Below are 20,363 nucleotides of genomic sequence, written 5' to 3'. Positions count from 1 at the left end.
TGGTCTATTCAGGAAATCACTGCCTATCCCTATATCTTCAAATATTTTCCTGTAGTAGTTTCAAATTTTCAGGTTTTATGCATTTTGATCCATTTAAGTTGATTTTTATACAGGGTAAGAAGTATGTCTTGTACATATGGATATCCAGTTTCCTCAGAAACTGGCTATCTCTTCTCCAATATATGTATTTGGACACTTTTCAAAATCATATGGCTGTTTCTGTGTGAGTATATTTCTGGGTCTTCGATTTCATTTTTCTACATGTCTGTTTTGTACCAAAACCATAATGTTTTTGCTATTATGCCCATGGTACAATTTGAAGTCATATATTATGATACCTGCAGCATTGGCTCTCTTTTTTTGGTCAGAGCTCTTTTGTGCCTCCAAATAAATTGTAGCATTTTTTTTATTTCTGTATTTCTGCGAATAATTTTGATAAAGATTGCATTAAGTCTACAGATTGATTTCAATATTCTTTTTTCTTCTTCTTTTTCTTTTTTTTTTTTGGGGGGGGGTCCAGTCGTAGGGCCTGAACTCTGGGCCTGGGTGCTGTCCCTCAGCTCTTCAGCTCTTATTAGCTCAGCACACATATAGGAGTCAATTGAGTCAAATTATTTTAGGAAAATCTTCAAGCTCCTAAATTAGTTGTGCTGCTAGTAAAGAAAAAAATTCTTAAGTAGTTCTGTTTGCTGCTTTTTTAAATTAACTATTTGTAGTATCTTTAAGTAGTTGTACAAAGGAGTTGCCATTCAACAAAGCAGTTTATGAATACATGCATCCTAATTAATGTCACTCATTCTTACCCATCCCTCCCAACCCACCACTTCTCTCACTGTTCTTAATTTGATAAGATATGTATTGAATTTTTTGGCCACTTAATAAAGCAGTTTACATATACAATGCATCTCCATCTGTATTACTGCCTTCAACCTTTCATCCCCCTGCCTTTAACCCACCCTTTCCCTTCTATAATGAATTCTGGACTATATTCTCCTCTTTCTCCCCCTTCATTTGTCTAGCCTTCTCCCTTGGCCCCACCCCCTCTTGCAAGTACCCATTTCTTATACTTCTTTTTTGTGTGCTTTGACTTAGTCTTTTTTTGTAAATTTAATTTTATTGTCAAGGTGATGTACAAAGGGGTTACAGTTACATACATAAGGTAGTGAGTACATTTGTTGTCAAACTTGTTACCCCCCCCCCTCATTTTTTCCCACTTTCCCTCCCCTTCCAGTCCTCCTCCACCCCACTGCCCAGGTTGTACAGTTCATTGTCTTGTGAGTGTCATTGTTGCATAGGTTCTCCCTTTGTCCTCTGTCTCACCATTTTGTTGTTCCCTTTCCTAATTCAGATAAATGTATATACAATACCCAGGGTACAAAAATCAAATACAATGACAACAGGGGATAAACCCTAGAGGGAAAAACACAAAAGGAAAAGAAATCATATAGTACATTGAAAACAACAATAATAAAGAAAAACCTCTTGTTTCCATATCTTGGAGTTCATTTTGCTTAGCATCATCTTATATGGTCATATGTACATAGCTATTAAGCTATTCTGCTCATCTTCTAGGACTATCCTAGACATATGTTAATTATTACAAATGAGGAAAGCCATAGGATCTATGTTTCTTTGGGTCTGGCTTACTTCTAATCTTTCTAAAGAATTATACTAGTTGAGCTCTCCATAGAGTCTATTACACATCCATTAATTCATTTGAAACCACTTGTATACCACCCAGTCCAGATTTATAGGCACATTATAACTACCACAAATAAGGGAAACCAGGCAACCTTTGTGTCTCTGGATCTGCCTTACTTCACTTAATATAATTTTCCCCTTTGTACAGTATCATTCTTTCTAATGAATGAGTAAAATTCCATGGTGTATATACCATGTTTTCTTGAACTGGGCCAGAAAGACTACTTCTTTACAAATGGTGCTGGCAAAACTGGATATCCACATGAAGAAAACTGAAACTAAATCCTTGTATACTACCTTGCACCATCATCAATTCATAAGGGATCAAAGACTTCCATGTAGGGCCAGAAACCATGAATGCCTATACCTAGGATTCCTAGGCACAGGTGAAAACTTTCTAGGTAAAGATCCAGAAAAACAACAAATCAAAGAAAGACTTGATAAATAGTATTGTATCAACTTAAACGTTTCTGTATGCCAATTGATTTAGCTAACAAGCTAAAAAGAAAGCCCATAGAATAGGAGCAGCTTTTTTTTTAACCAGGAATACATCAGACAATAACCCAATACCCATAATATAGTTAACCCCCCTAAAAATAAACCCTCAAAGGAACAACAACCCAATTAATAAATGGGCTAATGGTGAAGGAGAGACTTCTCAGAAGAAGTAAATGGTCAATAGATACATGAAGAAATATCCAACATCTCTGGCCATAAAGGAAATGCAAATCAAAACATCAACATTGTACCTCATCCTAGGTAGCATGGTATTATCAAGTAAACAATAACAAATGCTAGTGAGAATGGAGCCAAAAGAGAATCCTACTACACTGTTGGTGGGAATGTAAGCTTGTTTAACCACTCTGGGAAGCAGTTTGGAGGTTCCTTAATAACTAAACATAGTACTACCCCATCACCCAGAAATTCCACTCCTGGGCATTTATCCAATAGAACATAAACAAAGCTACAGCAAAGCCACAGCACAGCCATGGTCATTGATGGACTATTTACCATAGCCAAGGTATGGAATCAGCCCAGATGCTCCTCAATGGAAAACTGGATTTAAAAAATGTGGAATTTTACTCCTCTATCAGAGTGAATAAGAAAATGGAAATACTTGGAAATATTATAGTAAGTAAAGTAAGGGAGACCCAGAGAAACAAAGGTTGTATGTTTTCCCTCATTTGTGGTAGTTAGAATGTGCCTGTAGATCTGTAAGTAAACACACTAGTTGGTATGCAAGTGGTTACAAGTGAATTTACTGAACTATAATCGAATCTATGGAGAGCTGAACTAGTATAATTCTTTAGAAGGACTAAGTCAAAGCCCAACAAAAGAAGTGCTAGGAAATGGGTACTTGCAAGAGGGGAGTGGGGCCAAGGAAAGGGGGATAGCTAAGTGAAAAGGGAAGGGGGCCAATGCAGCCAAGAATTCATTGTGCATACCATGGAATTGAAAAAATAAAGGAAGGGTCAGGTCAAAGGAGGGTGAAAATGTTGAAAGAATGAAGTGCATCAAGATGTATACATACTTTGTTAAATGGCTCAAAAATTTAATATATATTCTGAAAATAAAGAAAAATTAGAGAAGGGGGGTGAGGCTATTGAAAGGGTAACATTAATTATGACACTATATTCATAAACTGTTTTGTTGAATGTCAACTCCTTTGTACAACTACTTAAAGATAATAAAAAATATTGAAAACAAGAAAGCAAAAATAAAAAGTACTGAAAGCATGAGTAATGAAAGAGAAACAGTGTTGACAAGGATGTGGAGAAATGGAATCTTCAGGTTCTTCAACAACAGAATTACTTTATGACCCACTAATTATATTCCCAAGAATATAGAAAAAGAGTTGGAAAGCTTCTGTGCGTACAAAATGGGATATTATTTTTTTTGAGGGGGGTCTGGTTGTGGGGCCTGAACTCTGGGCCTGGGCACTGTCCCTCAGCTCTTCAGCTCAAGGCTAGCACTCTACCACTTGAGCCACAGCGTCACTTCCAGCTTTTTTCTTTTTGCTTGTGTGGTGCTGAGGAATTGAACCCAGGGCCTCATGCATGCAAGGCAAGCACTCTACCACTGAGCCACCTTCCCAGTCCCAAATATGGGATATTATTTCATCATAAAAGGAATGAAATGCTGATACAGGCAACAATATGGATGAACTTTGTGCCAAATGAAGAAAGCCACACACAAATGACAAATGTTACATGATTCTACTTATGTGAAAAAACCTACAATGGACAAATTAATAGAGATAGAAAGTTAATTAGAAGTCACAAGAACTGGGAGGATAGAAGAACAAGAAGTTATTGCTTAACGCCTTCAGAGTTTCTGTGTGAATGATGAAACCTTTGGGGATCAGAGAGTATCAGTTATTTTCTCAATACTGGGAATATAATAATCCCATAAAATTATATAGTTTAAATTGTTTAATATAACAAGGTTTGTGTTATGTTTTTCTGCAGTAACATTGATGGAGACATTTGGAGGCAAATGATCATATTTTCAGGAAGCTATTAATCATGCCTTGCCCCCCACACACATAGACACAAATACATATATATGTTGTATATTATATGTGTATTATCTATTATCTATTACAATATATTATATTGCAAATACATGAACAGAGATAACACCAAGTGTCATATGTACAGTTCTAATTGCATGCAATATGCAATCCTGTACAAGATGGCTAAGATAAACCACAATCAGGGTTCAATCAAACCTCCACAATATGTAAAGCACTCCTCCACATTATGTAATGCAATGTATGGCCATACATATCAAAAAACCTGTTCACCTACAGAAAAGCATATTCTGATGGTGAAGGAAACAGACCACAAACCTGAGATAGAACCTGAGTTATCCCATGTGTCTTGTTACAGTGAAAGAGTTGAAGGACATATAATTGGGTTCACTGAGGGGTAGAATCAGGATAGTGAATGTACAGGTGAATGTTCGAGTCTGAAAATTGTACTAAAGGGGGATTATCAGAAGGTTAGTTAAATGTTTGAATGAGAAGATGAGTTAATAGATAAGGCAGCATTGTCTATGGCTTCTTTCATTAGCTTCAAAATAGAGTAAGATTGAGTTACCAAGTTTTATTCTTTTCTCTTGAGTGGGACTGACCTCTGGTTGTGAGAGATCAAAATGTACTGTCATATACCTTTATAATTGTAGTAGTCACCCTCACCACACTGATTCCTACAGTATTCTAAGTTAGTTCTTGGGTGATCAGTGAGGTGCTTTCTCTACCTTCTTTAAGCCTGGTACAGCGAACCTGCCTCACATACAGCCCTACTTCAGCTGTGTTGACTAGCAGCCAGCCCAGACCCACAGCTGAGGATGAAGGCCCAGAATAAAGTATTTTTACCAAGAATCCAGTGGAGAGATGAGATATTGGAAATGGTAAATCAGGAGCAAAAGCCAACACACACACACACGCACGCACGCACGCACGCACGCACGCACGCACGCACGCACGCACAACAGCCATTGAATAGAGAAATCAACTCTCATAAAGTAATCATAGTGTTGAGGTCTAAAAGGAGAGCTGCCTCAAATTCTCCTTTTATGTTGATCATGATGTCCTTTGTTATGACAAACACTGTCCCTGCACAAGGCAGGTGTGCATAGAAATATATCGCTAGAGGCTACTGGGAGAACACGATGGAGGGAAAGCCTCCTGCCACTGGTGCTGGTCCCTTTCCTGGGCCTTTCACACCAGCACTGGCACTTTATTTCCTCATCATTATGAGACTGACTACTTCTCCCTTACCTTCTCTTAAAACCCTGAGCAATAACAAGGATCAACATCTTATCCTATCCTGTTAAGACACAGAATTCTCAACTCTAATTAAAAAATCAGAATGTATTACAAAAGATTTTCAGCATTTCCTTTTTCATTCTGCTTTAGAAAACTAAAAACAGCATCAAGTATGGGGTATTATAATATAGAAGGAAAAAATGACATCCTAGTCTAGTTTCATAAGCGTTTTTTGAAGAGTATAGTAATTTAATACAATTTGGTCTTTTTACCAATATTGGTTTTGAATTGTGATTGTAGGCAATATCTTTCAAATAGCATATTACTCTGAGTTAACTTATAAGTGGTTATAACTACTATAATTTTAATAGATGATAATGAATTTTTAGAACGTGTGATTGCATATGTGCAGGTAACAGATGTGGGATTTTGCCAAGTGAAGTCTATTTTTTATATGATCACTATTCTTAATACTGAAAGTAATTGAACTTTTCCATCTTTCAGGTGCTATAAATCCATATTACAGGTTATTTGAACTACAAAGGAGGTAGATTCTTAGAGGAAATGATCATATTCTGGTCCTTCTCTTTGAGTTCAGTTGTGGTGGAATTTTTTTTCTGTCTTTGAAAATAACTTTTGCAAGCTTGCATGCATGGATAATCTCAAAAAGAAAAGTGCTATTAAAAGCTGAAGCCTCTTCTGACAACAGCTTGACTTATTCTGGAAGAAATTAAGTAAAAGAAAGGTAAGAAGTCTATGTCCCATTTTTAGATATAATACAGTCTTAAGGCAAATATCCTTCACTTGGAGCATCTGAGAAAGGATTTTGAGAGACTTTGCATGTGATTTGCATATAACTCACATGCCTACACACAATATCACAAGCCAGCTGCCTCTGCAGGTTTCCTACTCAGAGGAAAGAAAGCAAACCATTGTTAGAGTGGGGGAGGTGAGGAATGAACAGCAATTATTCATGGACTCCAAACTGGCATAAACTCCAATGTACAGGAGTAAGGACCCACCCCACTTCTACCTGGACTCCTCTATATGCTTAGGCAGAGACCATCTGGAAGATATGGTTTGTTGCCTATTATCCAAGGCACTGTGGGTAGCAAGGTGGTATTTTGCTATTTTTTTTCTTTGAAATATCTATGGGTTCAAAGTCTGGTTTTTGTTCTAAATATGGGAAGGGGGTTAAGAGGGTGTTTGCATTAAAATTAGAGATTTCTCTTTTAGACAAATATTGCATATTTACAGAGAAACAAAGACAAGCAAAACAGAAGAAAAGTCATCTAGATTTTAAATGCCTAGAGAACGTTGGGCTTGAAATTATGCAAATGTAAAATATATATGTACATTATGTGCATATATATAATCATTTTTTGAAAAATCCAAAGGGAATTTTCTAAGTACAGACATTGTAAATTATTTTCACTTAATGTATAAAAGATATCATTCCATATCGCTCAATAGACATCTGTGTCTTCCTTCTTGGCTACATGATACTTCATTACAAGTAGCATTATTAGTTTACCTCTAATCATAGACATTTGAGTGCAGTGTTCAGGAAAGTGTTTTACAAGGTTAGAGTAAGATTACTTGTACATACATCCATTTATTTTATCTTCTTATTTCCCTCAGGATATAATTCTAGAGGTAGCATTAAAACCTTTTAAGGTTGTTTGATTTGTGTGTGTGTGTGTGTGTGTGTGTGTGTGTGTGTGTGTGTGTGTGTGTGTGTGTGTGTGTTGGTAACTGGGTTTGAAATCAGAGCTTCTCACTCTTACTCTGCTTTTTCACTTTAATTCATATCTTCAATCCAGCTATTTGCTGTTTAATTGAATGGAGAGTCATGAGGATTTTCCTACCTGTGCTGGATTCAAACTGAAATCCTCAAATCCCAGGCTCCTGAGTAGCTAGGATTATAGGTGTGAGTCATCAGTGCCTGGCTTCTTTTAAAGATTTTGATCCATATAAACAAAGTTCCTTTTAGTGAAGTTATGTCAGTTTATATTCCAGCCAAGTGTTTTCATTTAATTTCCGTATTAACATTTTTAAAACTTATTTTAAGGGATAATAAAATGAACTTTTTGAGAAGTTCCATTTAAGTAGGAACAATACTAATAATATTTTTTCTCTTAAATGCATCCAACTAGTCAAATTCATTCTTCTTCCTCTTTCTTCTCTTCTCTGCCTTTGAGTACCCAGGGATATTATGGTAGAGAATGTCACCAAACTGATGGCTTTGTCTCATGTACACACAGATTACATTCCCCAGTCTTCTTTGAGGATTAAGGGAAATATGAATTCTAGCCAACAGAATGTGGGTGGAAATGATATATACTGTTTCTTAAGACTGGCCTCTGATACTTCTGTCATGATGTCTCTCTATAATGTAGAAGAACCAGGAGAAAACAGATGTGTGGGAGGGCAGAGTGTCAGGAAGGAGGAGGTAAAGTCCCTCACCTATCAAAGAGTTAGCACATTCCCTTGTGTCTTGTTCATCTTCTACATCAAAAGCTCCAGTGCTGCTCCCCAAGCATAAAGGCAGCTCTATCATTAACTATGCATAGAATGGTTAAGTAGGATTTGACTTTCTAGCTATGATAGAAAAGACAAGGTAAAGAAGTATTACTTTAGAAGTGTTGATGGCCTTCTTATGAGTACATGTATGATCTTACAAATACATAAGAAGCATATCTAGTTGCTTTGGATTTTTGCAGGCCCAAGTAGCTCATAATATTGTACTTAAGGTATGTACACATAAAAGGTAGTAACAAAGAAAGAGTATGCTTGATTTCACAGCCTGCTGGGCAAGTACCTTGTGTCATCATTTTCCAGTTAATGATAAGTGATGTATGTCAAAGTATGGAGAAGTTAAGTTTATGATGAGAGTTGTGAAATGAAGCACAGAGCCCTGCTCCATCTGTATCTGCTACTATTTGGGTGTCAAGTATCTTCCAAGGGTATAGGGTATAGGAACATTAAGAGATGCTGTGGATCTTTAAATGTGGGCTCTAATGAGTGGTCATTAGATCATCAGAGGTGTGCCCTCTATGGGGATTGTGTGGCCTTAGTCTGTCTGTCTATACATATGTCTGTCATCTGTCTCCTGTCTTTTTCTCTTGGGGTTCAGTATTTTTCTCCTACATATGCTTATATGATATAGCACTATTCTTCTACAGTGTCATAAGTGGCCAAATCTTAGACTTTGAATCTATAACTATGAACTAATATAAACTCCTTTGACTTCACTAGTAGCCTATGTCAGCTATTTTGTCACAATGATCGAAAGCTGACTAATAGTGTCTAATGTCTTCAAATAAAAATTTCTTAAAGCTATGAGTGATATTATTCCATAATACGTGACTTTTTAACATGTTCTTATTGCAAAAATACTGTACAGATAGGTTATAGTTACATGAATAAGGTAATGAGTACATTTCCTATCAAGCATTGTTACCTCTTCCTTTGTTTTTCCCTTACTAGCTCTTTCCTCCCCCCCTCCCCAACTCCTCCCCACTTCCATGCTGTAAAGTTTGTTTTCAACATAGTGTCTTGAATATCTCATTATTACAATGGGTCAACCTGTATCCTTATTTCAGCATTCATTTTGTTATTTCCCTTCCCCTCCCCAAATTAGAAATATATATATATATATATATATATATATATATATATATATATATATATATACACATACACACACACACACACACACACACACACACACACACATATACACACAAGATGCAGGGCACGGACATCAAATACAGTGAAAACAGGGTTATACCATGGGGGAAGAACATACAAGAGAAACAAAATCACATAGGACATTTTAAATACATTAAAAACAATATCAAGAAAGAAAAAAAACACTTGTGTCCTTATCTTAGGGTTCCTTTTGCTTAGCATCACCTTATATGGTCATATGTACATAGCTTTTGACCTTTACTGCTTGTCCTTAGACATATACTAGTGGTTGCAAATAAGGGAAACCATGGGACCTGTGTTCCTTTGGGCCTGGCTTACTTCACTTAATATAATTTTTTCCAAGTCTTTCCATTTCCTAAGAAATAGGGTGATGACATTCTTTCTGATGGAGGCATACAATTCCATTATATAAATATGCCACATTTTCTTGATACATTCATCTACTGAGGGGCATCTGGGTTGGTTCCATATCTTAGCTATGGTAAATAATTATGTAATAAACATAGTTTAGCTGGTAGCTTTAATATGGCCTTTTTTTGTGTGGTCATTTGGGTAAATGCCCAAAAGTGGGATTGCTAGGTTATAGGGGAGCTCTATGTGGAGTCTTTTGAGGAACCTCCATACTGCTTTCCAAAGTGATTGAACAAGTCTACACTCCCACCAACAATGCAGTAGGGATCCCTTCTGGCCACATCCCCTCCAGTATCTGTTGTTATTAGAGTTCTTGATTATAGCCATTCTAACTGGGTTGAGGTGGTATCTCAATGTTGCTTTGATTTGCATTTCTTTTATGGCTAGAGAAGTTGAGCATTTCTTCCTGTGTCTATTAGCCATTCTTATTTCCTCTTCAGAGAAGTTTCTCTTTAAGTCTTTAGCCTACTTATTTATCACGCAGTTGTTTCTTTGAGGATTTGTTGTTGGGGGATTTTGTTTTTGTTGTTGTTGTTGTTGTTTTTTAAAGGAATATAAAACTATTGACCACTGTTCACCATTATTTACAATAAAGTAAACAATATACAGTTGGGTAACATTCTGATTACTACAAAGTTGTTTCTTTGGCTTTTGTGGAACCAGTAACCCAATACTAAAAAATTAAGCTTACATGTAAGGAATGAGTTGGGGTAAAGAAAAAGCATGCAGGTCAATAATAATAAAATTTTGATCATTTAGGCCAGCAGGTCCTAAATAGTCGAAATCTCTAGTTGATTTTACATTTCCATGAGCTGAGCCTTAGATCATGACCCATGAACTTTTAGTATACAGATTCCAATATTCTCTTAAGGAATGCTCACTACAGAAACTTTTTTTTGCGGGGGGGTGGGGGGGGTCCAGTTGTGGGGCCTGAACTATATGCCTGGGAGCTGTCCCTCAGCTCTTCAGCTCAAGGCTAGCACTCTACCACTTGAGCCACAGTGCCACTTCCAGCTTTTTTCTTTTTGCTTATGTGTTGCTGAGGAATCAAACCCAGGGCCTCAGGCATGCAAGGCAAGCGCTCTACCACTGAGCCACCTTCCCAGCCCTCACTACAGAAACTTTTAATGAAAGGAAATAAAAATTTGTCTTAGTTTTCTCAGATGAGGGGGATTTAGTTTTTTGAGTTCTAAGTATATTTTAGATCTGAGACCCTTTTCCATTGTATGGCTAGTGAAGATCTTCTCCCAGTCCATAGGCTTTCTATTGATCTTGCTAGCTATGTCCTTTGCCAAGCAGAAGCTCTTCAGTTTCATGCAATCCCATTTGTCCAACTTTTCTTTGATTTTATTGTGCTTCTGGGTCTTTATTAAGAAAATTTCATCCTGTGCCAAGGAGCCCTAGAGTTTCTCCTATTCCTTCCTGTAATGTTTTCAGGTTGTCTATTTCGACTTCAAGGTCAATATATGACTTTGAATAGCAAGTATAAATTATTTTTGTCATTAGAAATAAACTATTCTATTTTTAAAATAAATATTGGTAACTGGAGTATTAAAAATTGCTTTTTCCATTGATATCTATGTAATAAGACCAAGCACAGATAGTGCCTCTCTTCACCATTAACTGCTTAATTTACATGTTGATTCCTTGAGACAGAGTGGGGTTGTAATTCTAGAAGCAAGCACAGCAGGCAGGCAAGTCAGAGGGGCTTAAAATTTATGTTACATATTGAAGAATCCTACCTTATTTGTCATCTCTGCCATTCTGGGATTATTTGCTACAGCTTCACCTGATATTCTGAGCAATTTTATGGCCTCTCAAATTATTCACAGATTCAGACTTGCTAGTGTCTAGAAATTCAATCATGGAATTGCCAAAAATAGTGAGAACCTGTGAATCTGTTGTTAAATGGAGTTTCTGTCCATAGACTCTACTTCATCCAGGTAAAACTTAGCAAGCCAATTTCCTCCCTATTTCAGTTACTCGATTGCTCCCTTCAGTTAAGTAGATCTGAGAAATCATTTTGTTATAACTGCAGATAAAAATCCTCCTTATCTGATTACCCATTTTAGCTCATTTTTCCTTACTAAGTTATTTGCTGTCATTTTTTGGTCTATATACAGTTGAAGCTCATTTTCTAGGAAAGAAATTTACAGAAAATTTCTCAACTTTCCCACTTTTTTTTTTTAAGTTTTGACTACCTGGAATGTAAGATAGGGTTTCATATGTGTGATTACCAAATTCAAGTATGTGGTAAATGAAAATTGCCAAGTATTGTGCAAGGAGGGGTAATTTAAATTCTTTGTGGGAAGTAACTGGTATTTTAAATAAGCCTGTCTGTAGACATTGTTTGTCTAAAACTATTTTAAAAGGTTCCCTAAAGCTCTGAGCGTTTAAATTTATTTTACTATTGTAGTCATTTTACTAGCTATGGAACTGCAGCCATCTATCTTTGGCTGTCTCTTTCTGACACCCACAGATGTAGCCACCTACACATTCACCCACGTAAACCTGTACTCTGACTCATATTCAGACAATTGTCAAAAAAAAAAAAAAAACATTCCCTGCCTCACTAAAGTGCTCCTTTCAAACACATGCTACTTGTTTGATCTATTTCCATGTATCTGTGAGTCAGCTAACTCTTGTCTGAGCTACCTAGTAGACTAGAGACTGCTTTAATGTTCTTTATTTGAATGTGACAAACAAACCTAATACATATTCAAACATACTGAGATTTTTAAAGCTAGAGATTGTTTACTATAAATAAATCTTTCATTGTGTAATTCCTGGCTATTATTTCTAATTTAACTTATTATTCTGAAACTGGAATATATCTAGAGCTATTATCTTTAGTTATCCTGGAGACACAAATGACAATTCAATATCACCTTCCTACTCTACCATTGGATAGTTTCCCACAAAGGGAAGAAATGATGCTACTTGCTTTATTAAATGAAAGCAGAGCATTATTTCATTTTCTATAATTCATTTGTCGAGCTGCATCCAGTTTTTAAAGTACAGCTTGGATCCAGATAAAAGGAATAAGAGGGAAACCTACAAAGAAATCCATAAAAGGTATTAATTAATTTATTTTTGATATTTTGTTCCAAAATTTGGGCATTCACTCTATGCCCATTTAATTTCATTTTATATAATCTTCTAAGAGTTTATGTGATTTATCCACCATCCAACTGATTATAGAAACATCACATTAAAAGAAGAAAATTTGTACGGAAGGCTGCTTAAAATAGGACAAATTCTAACTGTAATGTGAAATGACAGCTGACAATCTCATAACAAAGAGCAAAACACTTATGAGAAACAAATTAAAAGTTGCAAGAGACTTAATGGGGGAAGAAACCATCCAAAGCACTTCAAGACTATTTGAGAGTTCCATTACTTACTGGCATAAGTGAAGAATTGAGTTTTATAATGATGATAATGTAACATAAAAAAAGAAGCTCAGTTTGATTCTGACCAAGTAAAAGTATGTCACATATTAATTTACATGAAAATAGTTTCAAGTAAGCTTTATTTAAAAGTAATAAAAACACTACATATTAGTTATTTGAAACTTTGTCATTTGCAGATGAGCAAAACGTAAAAGATTGTAATCACTTGTCCTCTCCCTAGTCATGCTCTACAGAAGTTCTTCCATTTTCCGTGGTTAGTTTTCTTTTAAACATTTTGGCATATAAGGAAGTTCCAGAAATCTGGGAGACTCAGTTTTGCAGATACTGTTTTCCCATGATCTCAGCTAAAGGAAGCAGTGTCTGTCTGTAACCATGGTTCCCATAGACTCATTGGGTTAAGATGTTTTTGCTACAGAAATACACAAGACCAACTCCAAATAAGGAGATCCAGGGCAATGTTATCTGTCTTTGATAAAACCCTCCTTATTCACATTTCTTATGGCCACTGTCCTAAGTACTTTCCATTGGTATCTTGGATACAAGATAAAATTCTGAAAGAGGGATACTTCTTATTCACTGATTTGGGTTCAGTTGTAGATGCCTGCATGACTTAATATCCTTTTTAAAATATACCAAAGCAACTCAAGATTCTTTAGTAGCAATCATAGAAAGGGAACAGCAGCTTGGTCTAAGCAGGTGGGCTGAACCTTTGGCCTGATTTGTCCTGAGGTTTTAGTGCCTTTCCAAATGGAAATCGGATTTAAAAAATAATCTTCCAGTGTCACTGTCATTGCCTCATATTGAAAGGAGCTTCTAACAGGAACTGACTTCCCATAGCTACGTTCATGAGCTCCAGAGACTTAACAAAAGCTTAGTTAAGTATAAGTAGGAAACTTGCAATTGTTAGAATTAGTCATTTTTGAAAATTATTTACTTAAAGGATAAAGAAAGCCACTTCAAGCATCATCATGGTATAGGATGTAAGTATATGCTTGTACCACTTAAGGTAAACACTCAGTCAGCAAAAAAAGAGATTTTCATTTTTAATCACTCTTATATTCTCTGTGAAGATAGCAACTGAAGGAAATAGCTATAGGAAACCAAGTTTTCACCAGCAATACATACATTTTCCATGCATTCAACATAGAGATGGACTGAGATGAGAAAACTGGTAATATTTCAAAGTAAGAAGTACTATAAGTCATAATCATCCTACTAATTTTAGCATCTCTGTTTCTGAAAGATTCTAATCTAAGCCTGGGTCAGCCTCCATGGTTGCAAAGCAATGTTTTATCATAATGGTGTGGTTGGGAATGGGTGGTAATATTTTAACCCCTCCTCCCAAGAGTGCCACAGTGCTTTTTAAAGCATGTTTATAAATATTTGCTTTTGTGCCATTTTAGGGGAACTTTTCATATAAACATTTGGCTTCCAATGAGTCATCCTTAGTCTGGTTCAAACCCAAAAGCTCCCTGCTTAGCTATCAGCAAATACTGGGCTCAATAATTGCCTTATTTTTATAACTAAACTGAATGAAAATGGAAAAGTTGGTGGATGGGGAAAGAGATATGTGAATACAGCATTGTTTCCTTGCAAGAATTTGGTAAATATCCCCTCAACCTCCACTAACACTTAGGCTAAATGCCTAGATGTTGATGGATTTGTGCTTAGCCTTAAAAAAAATCTAGATAACTGAAACTGATATTATATTTTTCTAATTCTCTAGCTTAGAAAAATCTCAGAATTGATTCCTGAATAAACTGCAGAGAGAAGAAAAAAAAAAAAAGAAAAATCTCAGAATTGAAATCACCAGAATTTATTCTAAACCATCTGTTGAAAGCCATTGGAAAATAGTTTTCCTTCTTCTGTAGTGATTTTGAAGAGAATGAGGGCCTTTAGCTAAGATTTCAATCAAGCCTTTTCTGAGGCAGAACTGTGACATTTTTCTTTGTATAAATAAGGAAGCAATAGATATGAAGTATATAAACTTGCAATGGGTCTGGCTTTCCATTCTTCAACATTTTGGAGGTAAGGTAAGCTTGTACATGTATTAGAACAGAGAAGTCATTATTTTCTACATCAGATGGCTGTGAACTATATATTCAGATCTCAGCCTCCTAAGTACTGAGGATTACAGGCATGAGCCACCAGTGCCTGGCTAGAACATTTGATTTTGAAACATCCAGTATCCACGTAGACAGAAATGTACATTCATCAAGTGCGTTCTTTCATAGCCACTAAGACATATATTATATGAGCCCTCCAAAAGACCAAAGTAAGGCAGAAGTGTTTTTAACAAGAATTGTTTCTGAGCAGGGCCACAGAGCACAAGTAAACCACATGAATAACCACATGAATAGTAAGATGCCTGTGCTATTGATTTTGGGAACATAACCTTTCCCTCAGCCTTTACATAAGAGTTGTTTATGGAGAAGTAAATGATCAACTTATGATCAACTCAAGGAAATAGAAGCCTGGATGAGTTAACTTGGGAGAAAAAGTCCTTGAAGACAACAGTGAAAGGAAATTCTCCCAATGAGAAAAAGGCTTTAGTTGTACACCTGGTCATCTATTTTGTATGCAAAGACAAGTTATTTAAAAAGTATGTAAGTACTGAAATGAAAGCTTGGGATTGAAAGTACATATGACTCATGGTCTGTGATACATAGCTTGATTGCTTTGAGAGAAATTTAGGAGAAAGATTAAAAAATTAGCAACAGAAAAGTCTATGCAAGATGCATTTGGATGAAACTATGGGTGCTGGGGATATATTGTGGTGATCTATGAATTTCATCTTAATTACCACCATGATACAGGCACTGAGATAAGGGAAACAGTGACATAACCAATTGACCTCAGTCATCCTGTTTTTAACTGACAGTGCTGGTGCAATGGGTACATAAGCAAAGTAGCAATAGTGGCAGAGATAATAGTTAATTCTGATTTCAGCAGCATGGATTTCCTTTTACCAGGGCATATATGCTTACTGCCATTGCCAAGTATCTAATCTGCCAGCATGAGGGACCAAAACTGAATTGGAAACACAATAACATGCTTGGTGGCAAGTTAATTACATTGGATCCCTTCCATCCTGGAAGGAACAGAAATTTATCATGATTCAACACGACACTGTTCTATATATAAATTTCTCTTCCAACCTGCAGGGTCTCAGCCAGGATCATTCCCTGAGGTTTATAGGATGTTTGATTATGGATATGTGAACCTATCTAACATGACATCTGACTAAGTAGTGCACTTTTTAACAAAGGAGGTAAAGTAGAGCATATATGACTATTGAATACACAGAGGCTGATAGCTTGATAGAAAAAAATATACAATGTGCCAAACCTGGTGACACAATCTTGCAATCCCAGCTACTTGGAAGGTGGAGATTGGAGGATTGCAGTCCCAGGCCATCCTACACAAAAGTTCAAGAGACTAGATCTTAACCAATGGATGAGTGTGGTGGTGTAGCCTGTTAGCCTGTCTTCCAGGGGTGGATGCAATGGCAAACACCTGTCATCCCCAGTGTCACAAAGAAACACAAGTAGGAAGATCACAGTCTGTTAGCAGAGGCATTTAAGCAAGAGTCTATCCCCCAACGCAAAAAGGAACCCAAAATGAGTGGTCCATGGAACAACAGAATAAAGATTGCTATTCAGGACATAATATATTCTCTAACTAAACAAGTATTATAGGGACTATGTCCTCACAGAGTGGACCAAGTAATAATAAAAGTAGGAACGATTCTGCTTCCCATAACTGAGAGTCTTATCACTGAGAATTTATGCTTTCCATTCCTCAATACTAGGCACTACATGAATCTTGAATTTCTGGTTCTTAGAACAGGAATGCTCCCCTTAAATGTTATGCTAGATTTGCCACCTAATCATGTGAGTTTTTTATGTTTATTGAGAGTCCAGAAGGAAAACAAAAGTCATCCTTCTTTCAAGTATAATTGACTCTAATCATCAGGAAAAGGTAGTGTCCCTCAATAGTTCCACACCAGTCCAAGAATAATGACTATTTTCCTTTCCTTTCCTTCCTTCCTTCTTTCCTTCCTTCCTTCCTTCCTTCCTTCCTTCCTTCCTTCCTTCCTTCCTTCCTTCCTTTTTTTCTTCCTTCTTTCTTTCCTTCCTTCCTCCCTTCCTCTCTTCCTTCCTTCTGCCTATCATCCATCATCATCTATCTATTTTCATCTTTGCCTCTGAATTATAAAGAAATAATCCAATTTTAAACTAGGAAAAGTATTAAACACTTGAAGAAAATATATAAATGGAAGATAGCATATGAAAGATATTCAACATGACTAGTTACGAAGTAAAATCACAGTGAGTTACTAGGATAGCTGAAATTAAAAAGACAGAGCATATCATATTTGGAAGCTGCAGCAGCAACTCACAAGTTGTGAAGAGGGACCACAGATAGAGAAGGAAGAGGAGCTGCAAAAGCATTAGTAGAAGATAGTCAGATTATAGGGGATTAAGTGGTGTTCTTGTATAGTGAGTTATGATGATGTTCACTGCTGTATATATGATAAAGCAAATACAATAAAGAAATATTAATTAATGAAATTAAATAGGTGATATGTGAGTGATTATACTTTAATGCTTTTAACTTTTCTATATATTTAAAAGTCTATACAATGAATGTTGAGGAAAAGAGCGAACAAAACATCTCCTCCCATCTATGTCTTTTTAATATGATTTTACATATTCTTCCCTCAAAAGACGGATAACCCTGTGAATCTGAGCTGGCTCTGTGACTTGCTCTGGTCCATATGACATGAATGCTGTGACCTTTACAGAGGTATGGAAAGACTTGGACACTGAGCCTTATCATTTTGCTGCTCTTGTGGATGCTGCAACAGTGCCCCATCATATGGATAAATGTTTGGTTCTGTTACTTCTATCACACAAGGCAATAACCATATGCATGGGATTATTGACTGTATGTAATCACAGATGCTTGACTAAGCCCTACTAAGGGCAGAAGAAGAACTGCCCAACTAAGTCTATTCCCATGGGCAACTCACAGAATTACAAGCCAATACTTGGCTGTCATTTTAAGCCACAAACTTTGAGGAAATTTCTTATGTAGGGAAACCTGATTGTATATTCAGTCAGCATTCCACTGACTCAAGTCTAAGGGGCCTCTATGATAAACATACCCAGTTTGTCTCCAACTTGTAAATATTCAGGAAAGGGAAAGTCAGGGTAGGGAGAAGGTGACATGTGGAATCCAGGGTCACTGTCACCAAGGTGACAGTGAAAATGTGTCTAGGTAAGGAAGGGCTGGTGATAATTCTGTTCTGGTGCTGAGCATGCTTCCTTCATGAGAAACATTAGAAACTTGCGAGTAAAGTCCTAATATATGCATTTAAAGAATTAGAATTCGGTTTGATGTTCTCATTAATTTATTTTTCTGTTCTTTTTTATTTTCTGAGATAGGGTCTTAAGATGTAGCCCAAGCTGGCTGGCTACTCCAAATGAAGATAACTATAATCAGTGGGGTTTTCTTTTCCTTATCTGGTTTTCTCTTATTTCTTTTCATTTTAATGATTTGTTTAATTGAATAATGACAAAAACAGAGAGGGATGAGAAGGAGGGAAGGAGAAAAGAATTAGATATATGAACGATCAAAGATAAAGTGTGTGTGTGTGTGTGTGTGTGTGTGTGTGTGTGTGTGTGTGTGTGTGTGTGTGTGTGTGTGTGTGTGTGTGTGTGTACTCAGAAATGCACCTTAATCTCAAGATGAATGAGATGAAGATGCTTGAGATTCCCTAAGGAATATGGCCAAGAGTTATCTATATTACAAATTCTTCTTGAAGTCTCAGAGAATGTGTTCTGTCCAGGATATTATCTGAACAGCACTTACTCATGCTGGGTAACATTTTCCCTCTGTCTTTCTTAAATTTACCCTGATATTGTTGTGTGTTCAAACATCTTCTTCATTAAACAATCTTCTATGTTTCTACCCTCAAGGAAAAAAAGGTAAATGTCTTTTTTCCAGTCAGAGATGAATTATCAGGGTGGAAAAATTTCCCTTCCTCCTTTCAACTTATGTCAGATATTTTGTCACAGTAATGAAAGTCTAGCTGATAGAACCAGATATCTAAAAAAACTGCTCTAGACTGTCTGGAACATGTAACTATATTATATTTGTTTTTATATTTTGTTAAGGATACCTTCATAGAACAACTATAAATATATTTCATTAAGATTTTCTTATATGATTAGCTGATGAGATAACTCTTAAGTCAGATAGTTTTCCAAGTTCCTTAGAACTTTCACCTAATGAACTGATTGAATGAGGGTGAATCATTCCTAGAAAACTAATCCGAGAATAAAATATGATAAATGAAATCCAAATTCATATTCTGACCTAATAAAATTTAGGTGTACCAAGATGCTTCCTAGATTATATTTACAATCATACTTAATCTGCTTATTATTAGGTCACTTCGGTGAACTTTCCATTTACAGCTCCCTTTAGAAACAAACTTGGTTGTGTTTTCTGTTATTTGTGACTAATAGAATCCCACTTATTCCCTTGAGTTTTAATTTATGCCAAAGAAGAGCTCTTCTAATTGCTGGAGAAAATTATGTGCATTCCTACCCTTTTTGTTCACAATTATATCACTTTCCAGAACCTCAAAGATTGTTGGTAAACAAAAATTAACAATATGCTTTTTCATAAACTAATATACAATCAGTAACTACAGCTCTTAATTGCTCTTAGAGCAATTTTATTTTTTACTTAATATATATTTCTATTGTAAAGATACTGTACAGAGGGGTTACAGTAACATGAGTAAGGTAATGAGTACATTTCCTATAGAGCATTGTTACCCTGTCCTTTGTTTTTTGCCCTACCATCCCTACCCACCTCCTTAACTCCTCCCTCCCCACCACCCGAAGTTGGAAAGTTCGTTTTCAACGTAGTGTCTTGTACATCTCATTGTTCCAATGGGTCAACCTGTATCCTTATTTCAGCATTTAGTTATTTCCCTTTCCCTCCCCAAATTAGAAAAATGTGTATACAAGATGCAGGGCACCAGAATCAAATACAGTGAAAACAGGGTTATACCATAGGGGAAGAACATACAAAAGAAACATTAAAATCACATAGTCCACTATAAGTACATTAGAAACAACAGTAAGAAAGATAAAAGTTCTTGTGTCCCTATCTTGGGATTCATTTTGCTTAGCATCAACTTATATGGTTATATGTACATAGCTTTTGGCCTTTTCTGCTTGTCCTAGACATATACTAGTCATTGCAAATAAGAGAAATCATGGGGCTTATGTTTCTTTGGGCCTGGTTTACTTCTCTTAGTATAATTTTTTCCA

At 36.2% G+C, this 20,363-nt stretch overlaps 1 long non-coding RNA gene across 2 annotated transcripts in view; it reads left to right on the top strand.

Annotated features, from left to right (window-relative positions):
* LOC138809213 (uncharacterized) overlaps window positions 1-6,172 on the top strand; it is a 118,229-nt gene extending 112,057 nt beyond the window's left edge. For both annotated transcript variants that reach the window (XR_011366749.1, XR_011366750.1), the window contains exon 4: window positions 5,978-6,172. This is a non-coding gene — a long non-coding RNA (uncharacterized lncRNA). The remainder of the gene's footprint in view (window positions 1-5,977) is intronic.
* The last annotated feature ends 14,191 nt before the right edge of the window (window positions 6,173-20,363 follow it).

This window comes from Dipodomys merriami, unplaced genomic scaffold, assembly GCF_024711535.1.
Source record: "Dipodomys merriami isolate MVZ:Mamm:240054 unplaced genomic scaffold, mDipMer1.0.p SCAF_49, whole genome shotgun sequence".
Taxonomy (NCBI): domain Eukaryota; kingdom Metazoa; phylum Chordata; class Mammalia; order Rodentia; family Heteromyidae; genus Dipodomys; species Dipodomys merriami.
This window is presented reverse-complemented; position numbering and strand designations above follow the sequence as displayed.